General features: G+C 47.4%; 1 protein-coding gene across 1 annotated transcript in view; it reads left to right on the top strand.

The window, feature by feature from the left end:
* LOC138352753 (uncharacterized) overlaps window positions 1–18,988 on the top strand; it is a 118,279-nt gene that overhangs the window by 4,170 nt on the left and 95,121 nt on the right. The window lies entirely within an intron of this gene.

Raw genomic sequence — 18,988 nt, 5'->3', positions numbered from 1 at the left:
AAAGAGTTGACACCAGAAGTACTAAGATTTTCTCTTGATTTGACACTAGAAATTCTAGCCTTTTAGCCTAACCAGACCCGAACGAACCCAGGCAACCCACCCAACCTGTCGAGTCCTATACATAGAAAACGGGAATATTTGTGAACCGTGACTTTTCAAAATAAGTCGTATTTGTCGCTTTGGCCCCGAAAACGTAACAAATGCGACCTATTAGGTGTTAGTACGTTGACTTTTGAGTGTACGGATGTATATGTACTCCGCGGGACACGAGTCTTCTTTCACTACCTTCATTCAAACGGACTCTTTCATTCACGCCCCGACTCTTTCATTCACGCCCCGACTCTTTCATTCACGCCCCGACTCTTTCATTCACGCCCCGACTCTTTCATTCATCTCCTTGTAAATCAACTTGACAGTTTTCATGAATGAAGACGCAGCCTCCCTGAGAGGGCCACGGGCGGGAGATGAACTGTCCCAGGGGGCAGATTCACGAAGCTGTTACGCAAACACTTACGAACCTGTCCATCTTTTCTCAACCTTTGGCGGCTTTGTTTACAATTATTAAACAGTTAATGAGCTCCGAAGCACCAGGAGGCTGTTTATAACAATAACAACAGTTGATTGGCAAGTTTTCATGCTTGTAAACTGTTTAATAAATGTAACCAAAGCCGTCAAAGATTGAGGAAAGATCTACACGTTCGTAAGTACTTGCGTAACTGCTTCGTGAATCTGGCCCCAGGTTCGTAAGTGCTTGCGTAACTGCTTCGTGAATCTGGCCCCAGGTTCGTAAGTGCTTGCGTAACTGCTTCGTGAATCTGGCCCCAGGTTCGTAAGTGCTTGCGTAACTGCTTTCGTGAATCTGGCCCCAGGATGCTGCCATGTTGGCGCGCTCTACCTAGTCTCTTACTGGGTAACTAATACCTTATATTGCTGGTTTGGTTGAGCCATAGCTCCTGGAACCCGTCCTTTTCAATGGTCACACATTTTTAATACAATAGCTGCTGGAGTTAGTTAAGTTCATTTATTATGCACCCCATACCCATCTTGTGAGCGGTGGACCTTTGTAAAAACTGAGAATGGCATTAGTCTCGCCTGCCTCTTCGTCTGATCATTCTACTGATGCGCTGTAAAAATATACTTCCTCGTAAGTATCTTGTATGTCGTGATTATTTCCCCGTAGTCTTGAGAGTTCTCCGAGTTTCTCTCTTTCTTGCATTTAAGCCCTCCCAATTTCGGGGCCAGTCTTTAGGCAGGTTTTAGTGAGTGTTCTAGGTGTGTGCTGCATGTTCAAGTGCTGGTCTCATGTAGGTAGTATCGAAGGTGGTTAAGGCGGTACTAGGGTTCCTCCGGTATATGGGTTGTATATATGAAGAAAAGGATGGCATACAGTAGATCTTAATTTGCGGGAGTTCTTGGCTTACACTGATCTACACTTAATCCTCTTCTCTCTCTCTCTCTCTCTCTCTCTCTCTCTCTCTCTCTCTCTCTCTCTCTCTCTCTCTCTCTCTCTCTCTCTCTCTCTCTCTCTCTCTCTCTCTCTCTCTCTCTCTCTCTCTCTCTCTCTCTCTCTCTCTCTCTCTCTCTCTCTCTCTCTCTCTCTCTCTCTCTCTCTCTCTCTCTCTCTCTCACTCAGTTTAATGCTGTACTTCCCGTTCTCTGTACTCCCCACCTCCTGTATAAGGCTTGTGCAGTACTGTGTCGAAGGCTCTTGGGCAGTCAGAGATGCTGCAGGCCTCACATCCTTATCTCCGGAGTCCTCCTTGGACTCCTGAGGCTCGATATTAAGATGTTGCCTCCCTCAAGTTGCAACTTGAGTTTACTCCTGATTGACACTCTCTGCGGCCTTGCAGGGATTATCATTAGTTATCAGTTAATGTTGTTTAGCGCCAGGGCTCCCGTCTCTCTCTCATTTTAGACTCTAGGTTTACTGTCTATTCTGTTTCGTAGCGTCACCTTGGTGGTTCAGGCGTGACGGGGTGACCCTCTCCACATGGGGGTGAAAGCAAGTTCTTTCAGCGGCTTAGACAAGTTTTATCCGGGAAAGTTTAGGTTGGTTTTTGGGGTTCCCTGGCTGGCCTGTGTGTTTGATGGTGATGATTCTGCCTCTGATGATTCTGGTGGTTCATCGTGTGATGACTTCATGGACCCCCCCCCCCCGAGGGCTGTACTCGTGTGTGTTCTCGCCTATTTGTGCTTGCGGGGGTTGAGCTCTGGCTCTTTGGTCCCCGCCTCTCAACTGTCAGTCAACTGGTGTACAGGTTCCTGAGCCTATTGGGCTCTATCATATCTACACTTGAAACTGTGTATGGAGTCAGCCTCCACCACATCACTTCCTAATGCATTCCATTTGTTAACTACTCTGACACTAAAAAAGTTCTTTCTAACGTCCCTCTGTGTGTGTGTGTGTGTATGTGTGTGTGTGTGTGTGTGTGTGTGTGTGTGTGTGTGTGTGTGTGTGTGTGTGTGTGTGTGTGTGTGTGTGTGTGTCTGTACTAATATTCATAATTATCATCAATTTTATTACACTTTCCATTTTATTGAGTGGGGAAGAAGTATTGACCCGCTATAAGGTCTTGGTCGCCCATCCCGGAACTGCGACCAGGGTCAACACATTGTTCACGACCCCGTGACCATGAGGGGTCATTGTATTGTTGATGTGTGTATTGACCTAGTTGCAGTTCTCTGTATCTGCAGGATCGAGCTGTTAGCTCTTGGACCCCGCCTTTCTAACAATTGTTTTATGAGTATGGATATCAGCCTCATAGATATCCCTTCCCCTAGCGCCCTCTTCTGCTGTGGGTGTCATAATTCGTCCGGTGCCTTCCTAGAAGCCGGTCCAGCCGTCCAGGGGGGGGGGGGGCAGTAGTCAGCCGGGCCGCGCCCTGGACTGTTCCAGTCGGACTGACTGGAACAGGCTCCATGGCGTCTGGACTCGGCGCCTGGTTCCTCTCTCCACTCCCCTGCTTACCTACACAACACACGGCCTAACTGCAACTTTATTTTGTAATAACGGTGCTGTTATTATTGCGTTGGGGTCTGTTTTGGCTGGGCATCTCACTCACCCTTGAGGGAGGATCTTTATTGGTGAAGTTACTGATCAAGTTACTGGTGAAGTTACTGATCAAGTTACTGGTTAAGTTACTGGTTAAGTTAGTTGGTCGTGATTTGGTGGATAGGGGGAGGGGGGGAGGGGTACCAGGAAACTGGGCTAAGACATTACTATCATTCAAGAAACACCTGTTACATGTGTCACATGTGTCGCCTGTCACATGTGTCGCCTGACACATGTGTCGCCTGTCACGTGTGTCTCACCTGCCACATGTGTCGCCTGCCACATGTGTCGCCTGTCACGTGTGTCTCACCTGCCACATGTGTCGCCTGCCACATGTGTCGCCTGTCACGTGTGTCTCACCTGACACATGTGTCGCCTGCCACATGTGTCGCCTGTCACGTGTGTCTCACCTGCCACATGTGTCGCCTGCCACATGTGTCACCTGTCACATATGTCGCCTGCCATACGTGTACTCACCTAGTTGTGTTTGCGGGGGTTGAACTCTGGCTCCATCCCCAGGAAGCAGCCCGTGACAGCTGACTAACACCCAGGTACCTATTTTACTGCTAGGTAACAGGGGCATCAGGGTGAAAGAAACTCTGCCCATTGTTTCTCGCCGGCGTCCGGGATCGAACCCGGGACCACAGGATCACAAGTCCAGCGTGCTGTCCGCTCGGCCGACCGGCTCCCTTCCCGTCCGAACACTTCCGGAACAAGTGCTTCACTGACGACTGGTGTTCGAACCACAACGCTGTAAATGCTTCACCCACGTACTACAAATGCAAATAATCGCCAACAGAACCTAAACACCTTACCTAACTTACACCTAACTGTGCATAGAACTTAAATGTATAGTATTAATTTATATATATGAAAACAAAGTTATTTTTAATGTACAATGATACAATGAGAGAGAGACAAATAGAGCAGAAGGTCATTACTGAAATAGAGAATCATTCGAAATATTTTTTCTTTTATGCAAAATCAAGATTAAAAAAATTATATCTAGTATCGGGCTCCTAGTATCGGGCCCTAGTATCGGCCCCCTAGTATCGGGCCCCCTAGTATCGGGCTCCTAGTATCGGGCCCCTAGTATCGGGCCCCTAGTATCGGGCCCCTAGTATCGGGCCCCTAGTATCGGCCCCCTAGTATCGGGCCCCTAGTATCGGGCTCCTAGTATCGGGCTCCTAGTATCGGGCCCCCTAGTATCGGCCCCCTAGTATCGGGCCCCTAGTATCGGGCCCCTGAGAAAGGGAGATGGAACATTCACTGACGACAACAAAGAATTGAGTTAAATACTGAGGAATCAGTAAGACTGTTCCAGCTAGCCACTAAACACACTAAAGATTGATAACCCAAAAGAATTTTCCATGGATGTGATAGCAACAAATCATATATTGACCGAACCCACACACACTAGAAATTGAAGAGACGACGACGTTTCGGTCCTGGTCAAGCCGACTGTGATGAGACGAGGGAGGCACGGGGCATTAAGTAGGCAAGAGAGAGAGACAGAGAGAGGCGAGGAAGTGGAAATCTTAGAGGAAGATAAGAACAAGGCAAAAGATACGGAAGGTAGGGTGTGATAAAGGGTGTGATAATAGGAATAAGAAAGGAATCATAAGAGAAAAGATAAGAAAGATAAAAGGAAGGGTAGGCTTATGTTAGGTCACGTTTGTTAGGAAGTTTGGAACATTTGAGTCTATACTGTGAAAGGGGAAGAGTCCACCATGATACCATGTTCGTGTAGAGTATCAGAGCAGAGTCATCAAGCCAGCGTCTGTATAGAGTCAAGAAAGATTATTTTAGAAGACCAATCAACAGGATGATTAGAATCCCTAACATGACAGAAGAGACCATTGTTAGTGTCTGCAGACTTAACATTTCCTTAAGTCTGTCATTAAGCATCTTGAGGTTATCTTGAGGTTATCTTGAGATGATTTCGGGGCTTTTTAGTGTCCCCGCGGCCCGGTCCTCGACCAGGCCTCCACCCCCAGGAAGCAGCCCGTGACAGCTGACTAACACCCAGGTACCTATTTTACTGCTAGGTAACAGGGGCATAGGGTGAAAGAAACTCTGCCCATTGTTTCTCGCCGGCGCCTGGGATCGAACCCAGGACCACAGGCTCACAAGTCCCGCGTGTTGTCCGCTCGGCCGACCGGCTCCCTAATACATACGGCCAGTTTCCATACTGGCATACGAAACTGGCATACGGCCAGTTTCACCAAAGTATTGGAGAGAACAAGACGAACAGGAAATAGAGTAGACACCAGGAGCCTTACAAGCAGGAGGACTAGCAGTGTGATCTAGATTACGACAAAGTGTGTTAGTTGGTCGTAAGACGAGCTTTATGTCAAGAGGACGAAGGGTGTTAGTGAGAGTTTTGAGTGCAGATATGAAGGGCAGACAGAGCTACAGTGTTTCTGGTGGTGGAAGATGGTTTACGATGAAGGTAATTTATTTTATCATTAACTTGTTTCCAGCACTATTGGAAGTGTTGGGTCCTCTTTCTTACCCTCACAACCCGCTCTCACAATCCGTCTTAGCCCTCACAACCCGCTCTCACACTCTCACAATCCGTCTTAGCCCTCACAACCCGCTCTCACAATCCGTCTTAGCCCTCACAACCCGCTCTCACACTCTCACAATCCGTCTTAGCCCTCACAACCCGCTCTCACACTCTCACAATCCGTCTTAGCCCTCACAACCCGCTCTCACAATCCGTCTTAGCCCTCACAACCCGCTCTCACAATCCGTCTTAGCCCTCACAACCCGCTCTCACAATCCGTCTTAGCCCTCACAACCCGCTCTCACAATCCGTCTTAGCCCTCACAACCCGCTCTCACACTCTCACAATCCGTCTTAGCCCTCACAACCCGCTCTCACACTCTCACAATCCGTCTTAGCCCTCACAACCCGCTCTCACAATCCGTCTTAGCCCTCACAACCCGCTCTCACAATCCGTCTTAGCCCTCACAACCCGCTCTCACAATCCGTCTTAGCCCTCACAACCCGCTCTCACAATCCGTCTTAGCCCTCACAACCCGCTCTCACAATCCGTCTTAGCCCTCACAACCCGCTCTCACACTCTCACAATCCGTCTTAGCCCTCACAACCCGCTCTCACACTCTCACAATCCGTCTTAGCCCTCACAACCCGCTCTCACACTCTCACAATCCGTCTTAGCCCTCACAACCCGCTCTCACAATCCGTCTTAGCCCTCACAACCCGCTCTCACAATCCGTCTTAGCCCTCACAACCCGCTCTCACAATCCGTCTTAGCCCTCACAACCCGCTCTCACAATCCGTCTTAGCCCTCACAACCCGCTCTCACAATCCGTCTTAGCCCTCACAACCCGCTCTCACAATCCGTCTTAGCCCTCACAACCCGCTCTCACAATCCGTCTTAGCCCTCACAACCCGCTCTCACAATCCGTCTTAGCCCTCACAACCCGCTCTCACAATCCGTCTTAGCCCTCACAACCCGCTCTCACAATCCGTCTTAGCCCTCACAACCCGCTCTCACAATCCGTCTTAGCCCTCACAACCCGCTCTCACACTCTCACAATCCGTCTTAGCCCTCACAACCCGCTCTCACAATCCGTCTTAGCCCTCACAACCCGCTCTCACAATCCGTCTTAGCCCTCACAACCCGCTCTCACAATCCGTCTTAGCCCTCACAACCCGCTTTCACAATCCGTCTTAGCCCTCACAACCCGCTCTCACACTCTCACAATCCGTCTTAGCCCTCACAACCCGCTCTCACACTCTCACAATCCATCTTAGCCCTCACAACCCGCTCTCACACTCTCACAACCTGTCTTAGACTCTCACAACCCGCTCTCACACTCTCACAATCCGTCTTAGCCCTCACAACCCGCTCTCACACTCTCACAACCTGTCTTAGACTCTCACAACCCGCTCTCACACTCTCACAATCCGTCTTAGCCCTCACAACCCGCTCTCACACTCTCACAATCCATCTTAGCCCTCACAACCCGCTCTCACACTCTCACAACCTGTCTTAGACTCTCACAACCCGCTCTCACACTCTCACAATCCGTCTTAGCCCTCACAACCCGCTCTCACACTCTCACAATCCATCTTAGCCCTCACAACCCGCTCTCACACTCTCACAACCTGTCTTAGACTCTCACAACCCGCTCTCACACTCTCACAATCCGTCTTACCCCTCACAACCCGCTCTCACACTCTCACAACCTGTCTTAGACTCTCACAACCCGCTCTCACACTCTCACAATCCGTCTTAGCCCTCACAACCCGCTCTCACACTCTCACAACCTGTCTTAGACTCTCACAACCCGCTCTCACACTCTCACAATCCATCTTAGCTCCTCACAACCCACCCTCACCCCTCACAAGTCAAGAGCTTCCCCTCCTGGGGTCGTACTTTATGGAGCTCTTAATAACATCACTATCAGCCTCCTTACCGGAAGGGGCTCATTACCCTTTCTCCTGCCCCTTCCCTTCCCTCCCCCCTTCTCCCTCCCCCCCTTCCCTCCATCCCCCTCCCCTTCCATGTCCCCCTTCCCTCACCCCCTCCTGTGATGCACATGACAGATGTGTGCTCAAGGAACCACCCCTACCCCCTGTAAGAACATTATAATGGCCGTGGACAAGACGTGCAGGTGTGGCCACACCTGCTGCCGTGCTCTCACTACCGCAGGTGTGGAGGTGGCCCCGTGACTGTAGCCATGAGCCGTGGCAGCACCACTGGTGGCTGGTAGACTGATCCTGACAAGCGGGGCATTATATATACCTCTCCGGAATGGCAAGTGTGTGTGTGTGTGTGGGTGTGAGTGTGTGGGTGGGTGTGTGTGTGTGTGTGTAATTACCTAAGTGTAGTTACAGGATGAGAGCTAAGCTCGTGGTGTCCCGTCTTCCCAGCACTCTTTCACTCAGTGTGTGTGAGTGTGTGTGTGTGTGTGTGTGTGTGTGTGTGTGTGTGTGTGTGTGTGTGTGTGTGTGTGTGTGTGTGTGTGTGTGTGTGTGTGTGTGTGTGTGTGTGTGCTCTCACCTAGTTGTGCTTGCTGGGGTTGAGCTCTGGCTCTTTGGTCCCGCCTCTCAACCATCAATCAACAATTGTACAGGTTCCTGAGCCTACTGGGCTCTATCATATCTACACTTGAAATTGTGAGTGGTTCATACAATTACAGCTGTGTGGGGGTTCACGACGCAGTGTAGTGTATTATATACTAAATAGTTGTAAAAACTTTTAATATTTTCAGCACAGTAACTTCTCCTGGAGATTAGGTCCGTTGTTCATAACTCTTCTCATAAAAGTCAATTCCCATCTACCTCCTTTTTCCTACACCTGTTCTTCTCTACTAGTTTCTACCCAGCTGCCCCTTCTACACCTGTTCTTCTCTACTTCTTTCTACCCCAACTGCCCCTTCTACACCTGTTCTCTACTAGTTTCTACCCAGCTGCCCCTTCTACACCTGTTCTCTACTAGTTTCTACCCCAACTGCCCCTTCTACACCTGTTCTCTACTAGTTTCTACCCCAACTGCCCCTTCTACACCTGTTCTTCACTACTATGGTGTAAAGTGTAGAGGTTCTTCTCTACTTTAGAACACACGTGTGTGCACTTGTCAAATTTACTCAGTTATTCTTTTTCTTGCCTATTTTTATCCGTTGTATTTCTTGTTTCCATAAATTCGTGACGTTTTTAAGCCTTCTGTATATTTGGTCACAGTGTTTCTCCAGACCACTGAGACGGTACCATCGCTGCATATTGCAATTCAAGTCTGACGTACGTTTTAAAAGAGATTTTAAGGGCAGTGGCTCCCCTCTCTTCCTTATCCCATGATAAGGGTTCAAGACCGAAACGTTGACTGAACGCCATTTGTTGATGTTAATGTCATTCACGGTTGTCTAACTACCTTCACAAGATTGTCACTTGTTCAGCTATCGAACTATGGGAGCCGGTCGGCCGAGCGAACAGCACGCGGGACTTGTGATCCTGGGTTCGATCCCAGGCGCCGGCGAGAAACAATGGGCAGAGTTTCTTTCACCCTATGTCCCTGCTACCTAGCAGTAAAATAGGTACCTGGGTGTTAGTCAGCTGTCACGGGGCTGCTTCCTGGGGGTGGAGGCCTGGTCGAGGACCGGGCCGCGGGGACACTAAAGCCCCGAAATCATCTCAAGATAACCTCAAGATGGAGCTTAGTTCCTGAACGCCATTTTGTGTGCCTCTGTAACCTATTCCACTACCGCCTATGGGATAAGTATGGGGTGCATAATAATTTAATGTATGAAATGAACAAATCCACAAGGGCCGTGATGAGGATTCGAACCTGCGTCTGAGAGCATCCTCGTCACGGCCCTTGTGGATTTGTTCATTTGATGCGTCACGCTATTGTGATTTCTGTATGTAAATGTATGGAAGGTTTTACCCATGTTATTGTTATTTGTTCTTTGTTCTTTGTTCTTTGTTATTTGTTCTTTGTTATTTGTTCTTTGTTATTTGTTGTTTGTTCTTTGTTATTTGTTGTTTGTTATTTGTTCTTTGTTCTTTGTTATTTGTTCTTTGTTATTTGTTCTTTGTTATTTGTTGTTTGTTATTTGTTCTTTGTTCTTTGTTATTTGTTCTTTGTTATTTGTTCTTTGTTATTTGTTCTTTGTTATTTGTTCTTTGTTATTTGTTCTTTGTTATTTGTTCTTTGTTCTTTGTTATTTGTTCTTTGTTATTTGTTCTTTGTTCTTTGTTATTTGTTCTTTGTTCTTTGTTATTTGTTATTTGTTCTTTGTTCTTTGTTGTTTGTTATTTGTTCTTTGTTATTTGTTCTTTGTTATTTGTTATTTGTTCTTTGTTATTTGTTATTTGTTCTTTGTTCTTTGTTCTTTGTTATTTGTTCTTTGTTCTTTGTTATTTGTTCTTTGTTGTTTGTTCTTTGTTATTTGTTGTTTGTTATTTGTTCTTTGTTATTTGTTCTTTGTTATTTGTTCTTTGTTATTTGTTATTTGTTCTTTGTTATTTGTTATTTGTTCTTTGTTCTTTGTTATTTGTTCTTTGTTATTTGTTCTTTGTTCTTGCACTAGTGTCGGGGCTGTGTGGGAGGTTCACTTCAGCGGCTGGCGGAGGTGTTGTGGTGATGAACTGTTTTTTGTTATAATTATTATTATTTTCTACCACAGACGTGGCCAGACATTTACAATGCTAACCAGCATATATACATTTTCTTCTGTCCTCCATGGACAGTGTTAGAGATGTGTTCAACATATAGTTCAAGGGTTCAAGGGTTTATTGAACAGATAAACTGTGGTGTATGGCCGCCGCCCCAGAACTTTTGGGAAGATTTCCTCGGGGCTCTGTTACACGCTCTGCTCCTCTCGTGGGGCCGAGGCTTTCTCCTTCCTCATTTGTATTAGTGTGTACTCGTCTAGATGTGCTGCTCACTTAATTGTGCTTGCGGGGGTTGAGCTTTGGCTCTTTGGTCCCGCCTCTCAACTGTCAATCAACTGGTGTACAGATTCCTGAGCCTACTGGGCTCTATCATATCTACATTTAAAACTGTACTCGTGTACTCGTCTAGATGTGCTGCTCACTTAGATGTAGTTAGGGGTCGAGTTAGGCTTCTGGCCCTGCCTTCCGAATGCCTTTAGATTAACGCAATGACTCATTTCTCGCGTTTGTATCATGTTTACATTGAAAACTTTGAATGGAACACCTTCAACACCTTCTGTGGCTAACCTGTTGGACTTACTGACAGCTCTGAGAGTGAAAGAGTTCTCTTTGGCCGCCACCTGACTCATTTACGTCTAGAGTTTCCATCTGTGACACTTCGTTCTGCTGTTCTTAGATGGCTACCTTGAGGTGCTTCCGGGGCTTAGTGTCCCCGCGGCCCGGTCGTCGACCAGGCCTCCAAACATGACAGCATTGAACATTGAACATAGATGTGAACATTGCTGCTTCGTCTACCTTGTCAATTTCCGTTAATGCATCTGTTGTTGTTCTGCTAACGTGGGCTTCTGACATATGTTGGGTGATACGGATCCGTAGTTTAATAAATGAACAAATCCACAAGGGCCGTGACGAGGATTCGAACCTGCGTCCGGGAGCATCCCAGACACTGCCTTAATCGACTGAGCTACGACAGGGTAAAGCTCAGTCGATTAAGGCAGTGTCTGGGATGCTCCCGGACGCAGGTTCGAATCCTCGTCACGGCCCTTGTGGATTTGTTCATTTGATGCATCACGTTAGTGTGATCTCTGAGTGTGCTGTAGTTTAATAGTTTTTATCTTTCCCTTCTTTCTTGTAGACTGGCGCCACTTTAGCCATTTTCCAACTGTCAGGAAGTTCTCCCGTTTCTAGAGAGGAACTAAATATTATGGCAAGGAGGGTTGCACAATGCTTTAGCTGCCTCTTTTAGTATCACTGGCGATATTCTGTCCAATCACACGGCTATTGTCCCATTGTGTCTGGTGCCATGGCTTTTGTCCCATTGTGTCTGGTGCCATGGCTTTTGTCCCATTGTGTCTGGTCTCATGGCTTTTGTCCCATTGTGTCTGGTGCCATGGCTTTTGTCCCATTGGGTCTGGTGCCATGGCTTTTGTCCCATTGTGTCTGGTGCCATGGCTTTTGTCCCATTGTGTCTGGTCTCATGGCTTTTGTCCCATTGTGTCTGGTCTCATGGCTTTTGTCCCATCGTGTCTGGTGCCATGGCTTTTGTCCCATTGTGTCTGGTCCAATGGCTATTGTCTCATTGTGTCTGATCCAATGGCTTTTGTCCCATTGTGTCTGGTCTCATGGCTTTTGTCCCATTGTGTCTGGTCTCATGGCTTTTGTCCCATTGTGTCTGGTCTCATGGCTTTTGTCCCATTGTGTCTGGTCTCATGGCTTTTGTCCCATTGTGTCTGGTCCCATGGCTATTGTCCCATTGTGTCTGGTGCCATGGCTTTTGTCCCATTGTGTCTGGTCTCATGGCTTTTGTCCCATTGTGTCTGGTGCCATGGCTTTTGTCCCATTGTGTCTGGTCCCATGGCTTTTGTCCCATTGTGTCTGGTGCCATGGCTTTTGTCCCATTGTGTCTGGTCCAATGGCTTTTGTCCCATTGTGTCTGGTGCCATGGCTTTTGTCCCATTGTGTCTGGTCCAATGGCTTTTGTCCCATTGTGTCTGGTGCCATGGCTTTTGTCCCATTGTGTCTGGTCCCATGGCTTTTGTTCCATTGTGTCTGGTGCCATGGCTTTTGTCCCATTGTGTCTGGTCTCATGGCTTTTGTCCCATTGTGTCTGGTCCCATGGCTTTTGTCCCATTGTGTCTGGTCCCATGGCTTTTGTCCCATTGTGTCTGGTCTCATGGCTTTTGTCCCATTGTGTCTGGTCTCATGGCTTTTGTCCCATTGTGTCTGGTCCCATGGCTTTTGTCCCATTGTGTCTGGTGCCATGGCTTTTGTCCCATTGTGTCTGGTGCCATGGCTTTTGTCCCATTGTGTCTGGTGCCATGGCTTTTGTCCCATTGTGTCTGGTCCCATGGCTTTTGTCCCATTGTGTCTGGTCCCATGGCTTTTGTCCCATTGTGTCTGGTCCCATGGCTTTTGTCCCATTGTGTCTGGTGCCATGGCTTTTGTCCCATTGTGTCTGGTCTCATGGCTTTTGTCCCATTGTGTCTTGTCTCATGGCTTTTGTCCCATTGTGTCTGGTGCCATGGCTTTTGTCCCATCTAGTTCCTGTAATGGCTACTTTACTTCATCTGATGTCACTTTTATTTCAGTAAGACTTTCCTGTGGCATCTCAAGTTCAGTTTGGGCTCTAAGCTCTAGGGGAAAAAAATCAGTTTCCTGTTTGAACACTTCCTGATAGCTTTTAAGTTCCTTGCATACCTCCTTATCACTTATGTGTGTATGTGTAGTGTGTGTGCGTGTGTAGTGTGTGTGTATTGTGAGCACGTAAGTGTGTGTGTAGTGTGTGTATTGTGAGCACGTAAGTGTGTGTGTAGTGTGTGTATTGTGAGCACGTAAGTGTGTGTGTGTAGTATGTATTGTGAGCACGTAAGTGTGTGTGTGTAGTGTGTTGTGAGCACGTAAGTGTGTGTGTGTAGTGTGTTGTGAGCACGTAAGTGTGTGTGTGTAGTGTGTATTGTGAGCACGTAAGTGTGTGTGTGTAGTGTGTGTATTGTGAGCACGTAAGTGTGTGTGTGTAGTGTGTGTATTGTGAGCACGTACGTGTGTGTGTGTGTGTGTCCCATATTGCATGATGTAATAAGCCATTGTTACCGATAACAAGTTAGAGTTTTACACTTAGAAGTTAGTTATATGTAGAGAAAAGTGTCCGGTGGAGCTATGGGGGGTGTCAACACATGATGACTGTGTTGACGGGGTAGTGTTGCTCCCCGTCAACACCCGTCAACACCCGTCAACACCCGTCAACGCTGTCATGTTCCAAAATTAGCTGTGTGCCTGCTCCTCGACCCGAGTGGGTGAGGTTTTGTACACTTTCGGACTCAGCGGTTAAGTGTGTTGGGGGGGGGGGGATTGTGTGTAGTCGGGGTGTTGTTTCGTGTGTGTTAGATAAGGGGTGTAGTGAGAGGAAATAATCAGTACTGAGGGTATACACACGCACTCACACACACACGCACTCACACACTCACACGCACTCACACATTCACACGCACACACACACACACACACGCACTCACACACACACACACACACACACACACACACACACACACACACACACACACACGCACTCACACACACACGCACTCACACACACACGCACTCACACACACACACACACACACACACACACACACACACACACATACACGGGACGGGTCCAAATACAGAGCCCGGGGTCCCACAGGGCTCAGTACGTGGACCCATCCTGTTTCTAATATATGTAAACGATCTTCCGGAGGGTATAGACTTATTCCTCTCCATGTCTGTTGATGATGCAAAAATTATGAGAAGAATTAAGACAGATGAAGATAGACAGAGACTACAGGATGACCTGGATAAACTGGAGGAATGGTCTAAAAAGTGGCTACTAAAGTTCAACTCAGGAAAGTGTAAAGTAATGAAATAAGGCAAAGGGAGCAGGAGGCTGAACATAAGATACCATCTCGGAGGTGAAATCCTGCAAGAGTCAAATAGAGAGGTTGATATCACACCGAACCTGTCCCCCAGAAGGTCACATCAAAAGGATATCATCAGCGGCATATGCTACATTGGCCAACATAAGAACCACCTTTAGAAACTTGTGTAAGGAATCATTCAGGACCTTGTACACCACTTATGTCAGACCAGTCCTGGAGTATGCAGCTCCAGCCTGGAGTCCATACCTAGTTAAACACAATCTTGAGGTTATCTTGAGAGGAAGCAGCCCGTGACAGCTGACTAACACCCAGGTACCTATTTTACTGCTAGGTAACAGGGGGCATAGGATGAAAGAAACTCTGCCCATTGTTTCTCGCCGGCGCCTGGGATCGAACCCAGGACCACAGGATCACAAGTCCCGCGTGCTGTCCGCTCGGCCGACCGGCTCCCTCACAAGATACAAGTTGGAGAAGCTTCTTCGTGTCAATGTTATCTTTAAGAAGCTTTCTTAAGTTTCCTCATGAATCTTTAATTAAAATTAAAATTAAATTACCTGACATGAGGACTGAGGACGCTGCTCCTGATTGGCTAGCATCAGATTGTGCCTTGCTCCTGATTGGCTAGCATCAGATTGTGCCTTGCTCCTGATTGGCTAGCATCAGATTGTGCCTTGCTCCTGATTGGCTAGCATCAGATTGTGCCTTGCTCCTGATTGGCTAGCATCAAATTGGGCCTTGCTCCTGATTGGCTAGCATCAAATACTGCCTTGCTCCTGATTGGCTACCACCAAATTGTGCCTTGCTCCTGATTGGCTACCATCAAATAATACCTTGCTCCTGATTGGCTACCATCAATAGTGCCTTGCTCCTGATTGGCTACCATCAATAGTGCCTTGCTCCTGATTGGCTACCATCAATAGTGCCTTGCTCCTGATTGGCTACCATCAATAGTGCCTTGCTCCTGATTGGCTACCATCAATAGTGCCTTGCTCCTGATTGGCTACCATCAATAGTGCCTTGCTCCTGATTGGCTACCATCAATAGTGCCTTGCTCCTGATTGGCTACCATCAAATAATGCCTTGCTCCTGATTGGCTACCATCAATAGTGCCTTGCTCCTGATTGGCTACCATCAAATAATGCCTTGCTCCTGATTGGCTACCATTAAATTGTGCCTTGCTCCTGATTGGCTACCACCAAATAATACCTTGCTCCTGATTGGCTACCATCCAACTGTGCCGTGGCACGATAAAGCACGATAATCCAGATAACTAAACCTTCAAGATATCATAATTATTGGAGACTGCAACTTTAGGAACATTAAGAGGATAAACAAAACAATAGATAGCAGAGGATTTCTTAAAGAACTTTTTGATTATTTAAAATTTGATTATAATAATTGGTTATAATTTAGGCCAGCTGATTGAGAGGGTAGAATGGCCCCAGGGGCGTTGTTGACATCAGTGTTGACAGCTGATGATTGGTGAGTGACTTGACATCAGTGTTGACAGCTGATGATTGGTGAGTGACTTGACATCAGTGTTGACAGCTGATGATTGGTGAGTGACTTGACATCAGTGTTGACAGCTGATGATTGGTGAGTGACTTGACATCAGTGCTGACAGCTGATGATTGGGGAGTGACTTGACATCAGTGCTGACAGCTGATGATTGGTGAGTGACTTGACATCAGTGTTGACAGCTGATGATTGGTGAGTGACTTGACATCAGTGCTGACAGCTGATGATTGGGGAGTGACTTGACATCAGTGTTGACAGCTGATGTTTGGTGAGTGACCTGACATCAGTGTTGACAGCTGATGATTGGTGAGTGACTTGACATCAGTGTTGACAGCTGATGATTGGTGAGTGACTTGACATCAGTGTTGACAGCTGATGATTGGTGAGTGACTTGACATCAGTGTTGACAGCTGATGATTGGTGAGTGACTTGACATCAGTGTTGACAGCTGATGATTGGTGAGTGACTTGACATCAGTGTTGACAGCTGATGATTGGTGAGTGACTTGACATCAGTGTTGACAGCTGATGATTGGTGAGTGACTTGACATCAGTGTTGACAACTGAGGATTGGTGAGTGACTTGACATCAGTGTTGACAGCTGGTGTTTGGTGAGTGACTTGACATCAGTGTTGACAGCTGGTGTTTGGTGAGTGACTTGACATCAGTGTTGACAGCTGAGGATTGGTGAGTTGACAGTGGTGCTAACAGTTGATTGGCGGGTAATCTGACATCGATGCTGACAGATGCTGTATGACTAGAGACATATATGTATTTGTATGTATATATATGTATATATATGTATATATATATACCAGAGGCACTCCAAAAACTCGTATATAAGTTAATCTGTTTGAGAGTTTAAGTCACGGCATCGCTTTTAACTAAGAGAAGTGGGTGAGTAGTGGATGATGGTTGTGGTGGATGGTGGTGGTTGTGGTGGATGGTGGTGATTGTGGTGGATGATATTGGTTGTGGTGGATGGTGGTGGTTGTGGTGGATGATGGTGATTGTGGTGGATGGTGGTGATTGCAGTGGGTAGCGAGTGACCAATAGCAGAAGCCGACAAGGGCAGGTAGGCGGCTCCACTACCTGTATGGTGTATGGCTCCTGTAATGTTATGACACATGCTGCTTCCTTTAAGATCTGTCACAAGGTGTAGTAACCTAACGTGTCCTGGTTCAATTCCCGACGCCATATATTATGTTCGCGTCTGTGGACTTACCTAAAGGTGCAGTCAGGCTTCCTCAAGCAAGCAGTCGCTGCCTCTGTTTGTCTCAGTCTCTCCTCCAAGTGAGAGAAAGAGAGACCTTCTGTATATAGGTCTTCCACCTTGTGAATGTCTGTGTGTATGTCTGTTCTCGGGCCTGGGTGCCATACGGTCGATCGCTAACACTAACTAGCTTACTGTATCAACCTTAAAGGCCGCTCGCAGTACTCTAGCAGCATATAAGGTCTAGTTGGCCATAGGAGGAACATGTCCTCCTCGACTGTAGACTCGAGTGCCAGCGCCCGACGGGGGATAGCTTACTCTTGCCACATGGAGTGATGCTCTCTCTTAAGCCTTATACAGAGGAGAGCCGCACGGGTCGTAAGGTCGACTCTACAACAGGCGGCTCGTGTGCTGGTCGACCATGTGGGTGTTGTGGGGGTCCTCTTACGTAGATTATATGTTGTGGTGCAGCATAGGCTGTGACGGAGGGCACATAGGCTGTGACGGAGACCACATAGGCTGTGACGGAGCGCACATAGGCTGTGACGGGGCCCCACATAGGCTGTGACGGAGTCCACATAGGCTGTGACGGAGTCCACATAGGCTGTGATGGGGCGCACATAGGCTGTGATGGGGCGCACATAGGCTGTGACGGAGGCCACATAATCTGTGACGGAGACCACATAGGCTGTGACGGAGACCACATAGGCTGTGACGGAGCCCCACATAGGCTGTGGACATCATTTTAAGCCCAGCTATAATGGCCCATTCCAGGTCACCATAGCTTTCAGTGCCCTGAGTCGACTTTTGCGTGTTGCTGTGAGGTGGGCGTGTATAATGCTGCCTCCCACACCAACTCATTCTATGAGGCATGTTTTGGTCTGTGACTCACAATAACAATATTGTTGGTGGCTACACCCGCCCCCCCTCATACCCTCCCCCTCATAATCTCCCCTCATGCACGACTCTCATACCCTCCCCCACACACCCCTCACTAGAGTACTCATGTATGGTGTCCTAAGGGCCAACAAAAATTACTGACGTTCTAAATATTTTTAGAACGCAATTTTTTACAGCAACCTGTGTTTATTTCTCAGTGATGAGGGGAAACATGGAACCACTGACCGTCCTCATAACCACTCCTCCGTCCTCATAAAACTACCAAGTGCTCATTAACACGGTCGCCAAACCCGCTGGTTATGAGAGACCAACACTTTACACACCGTAACGCAACTGATGGCGTTCAGACTTTTTTCGAACAGGGCTTGACTCTCTGTTCGAATCTTACCTCTCTAAATGCCTCTTTACCCCACGAACTACTAACGGAAATAATTCCAAAAAGAATCAAACCGCCCAATCTGACCAAAGTTCCGCCTAACTTGACCAAAGTTCCGCCTAACTTGACCAAAGTTCCACCTAACTTGACCAAAGTTCCACCTAACTTGACCTAATAATCTAGCCCAAACTTCACACCAAATTCTGGTGTGGAGGGGGGTAGGGGGCGGGGGAACGGGGAGGGGGAAGAGAATGGGGTGACAATTTGAGTGGGGGCGGGGGTAGAATGAGTTGAGGGAAGGCAGGTTGAATGAGGAACAAGATAGAGGGGGGAGGGGTGGATCTTAGGTGGAGTGAGAAATGTGGATAAAAGGAAGTCTTAGAGATGATTAAGTAAGGGGGGGAGGGGAAGAAAGTGGAGTAAGGGGGGTCAGGGGGGGGGGAAGATGTCCCACCTGTTGTACCCAGCGGTGGTGGGCCGCTCGGTCTATTTTTCATTATTGTTATTATTAACATCTTTATTGACAAAATTAATTACAGTTTTGCCAAATCTGAGAATTTCGATTCTTATTAAAGTGAGGATTATGGTGGTATTCACTGTCACGCAGGCAGAGGGTCATACATAAGACAATAGGTCTAAACTGTAGGCTGAAGCACATATATATCATGGTTACAATCAATGTTTTAATGTATGGATATGTGAAAACAACTTTCTACTGTGCACTGCCACACAAGGGCAGGGATGGGTTCATAAGTGATGCAGCTTAGAATATAAATAAAAATTGTTCTTCATTCTTTAAAATGGACAAGCAAATTTTGGATAAATTGTTAGGATGTCGTCCAGAACACCTGAGTCAATAAAATAGTT

This window comes from Procambarus clarkii, chromosome 54 (genome assembly GCF_040958095.1).
Source record: "Procambarus clarkii isolate CNS0578487 chromosome 54, FALCON_Pclarkii_2.0, whole genome shotgun sequence".
Taxonomy (NCBI): domain Eukaryota; kingdom Metazoa; phylum Arthropoda; class Malacostraca; order Decapoda; family Cambaridae; genus Procambarus; species Procambarus clarkii.
The sequence above is the reverse complement of the archived record's forward strand: the minus strand, read 5'-3'. Positions and strand labels throughout refer to the sequence as shown.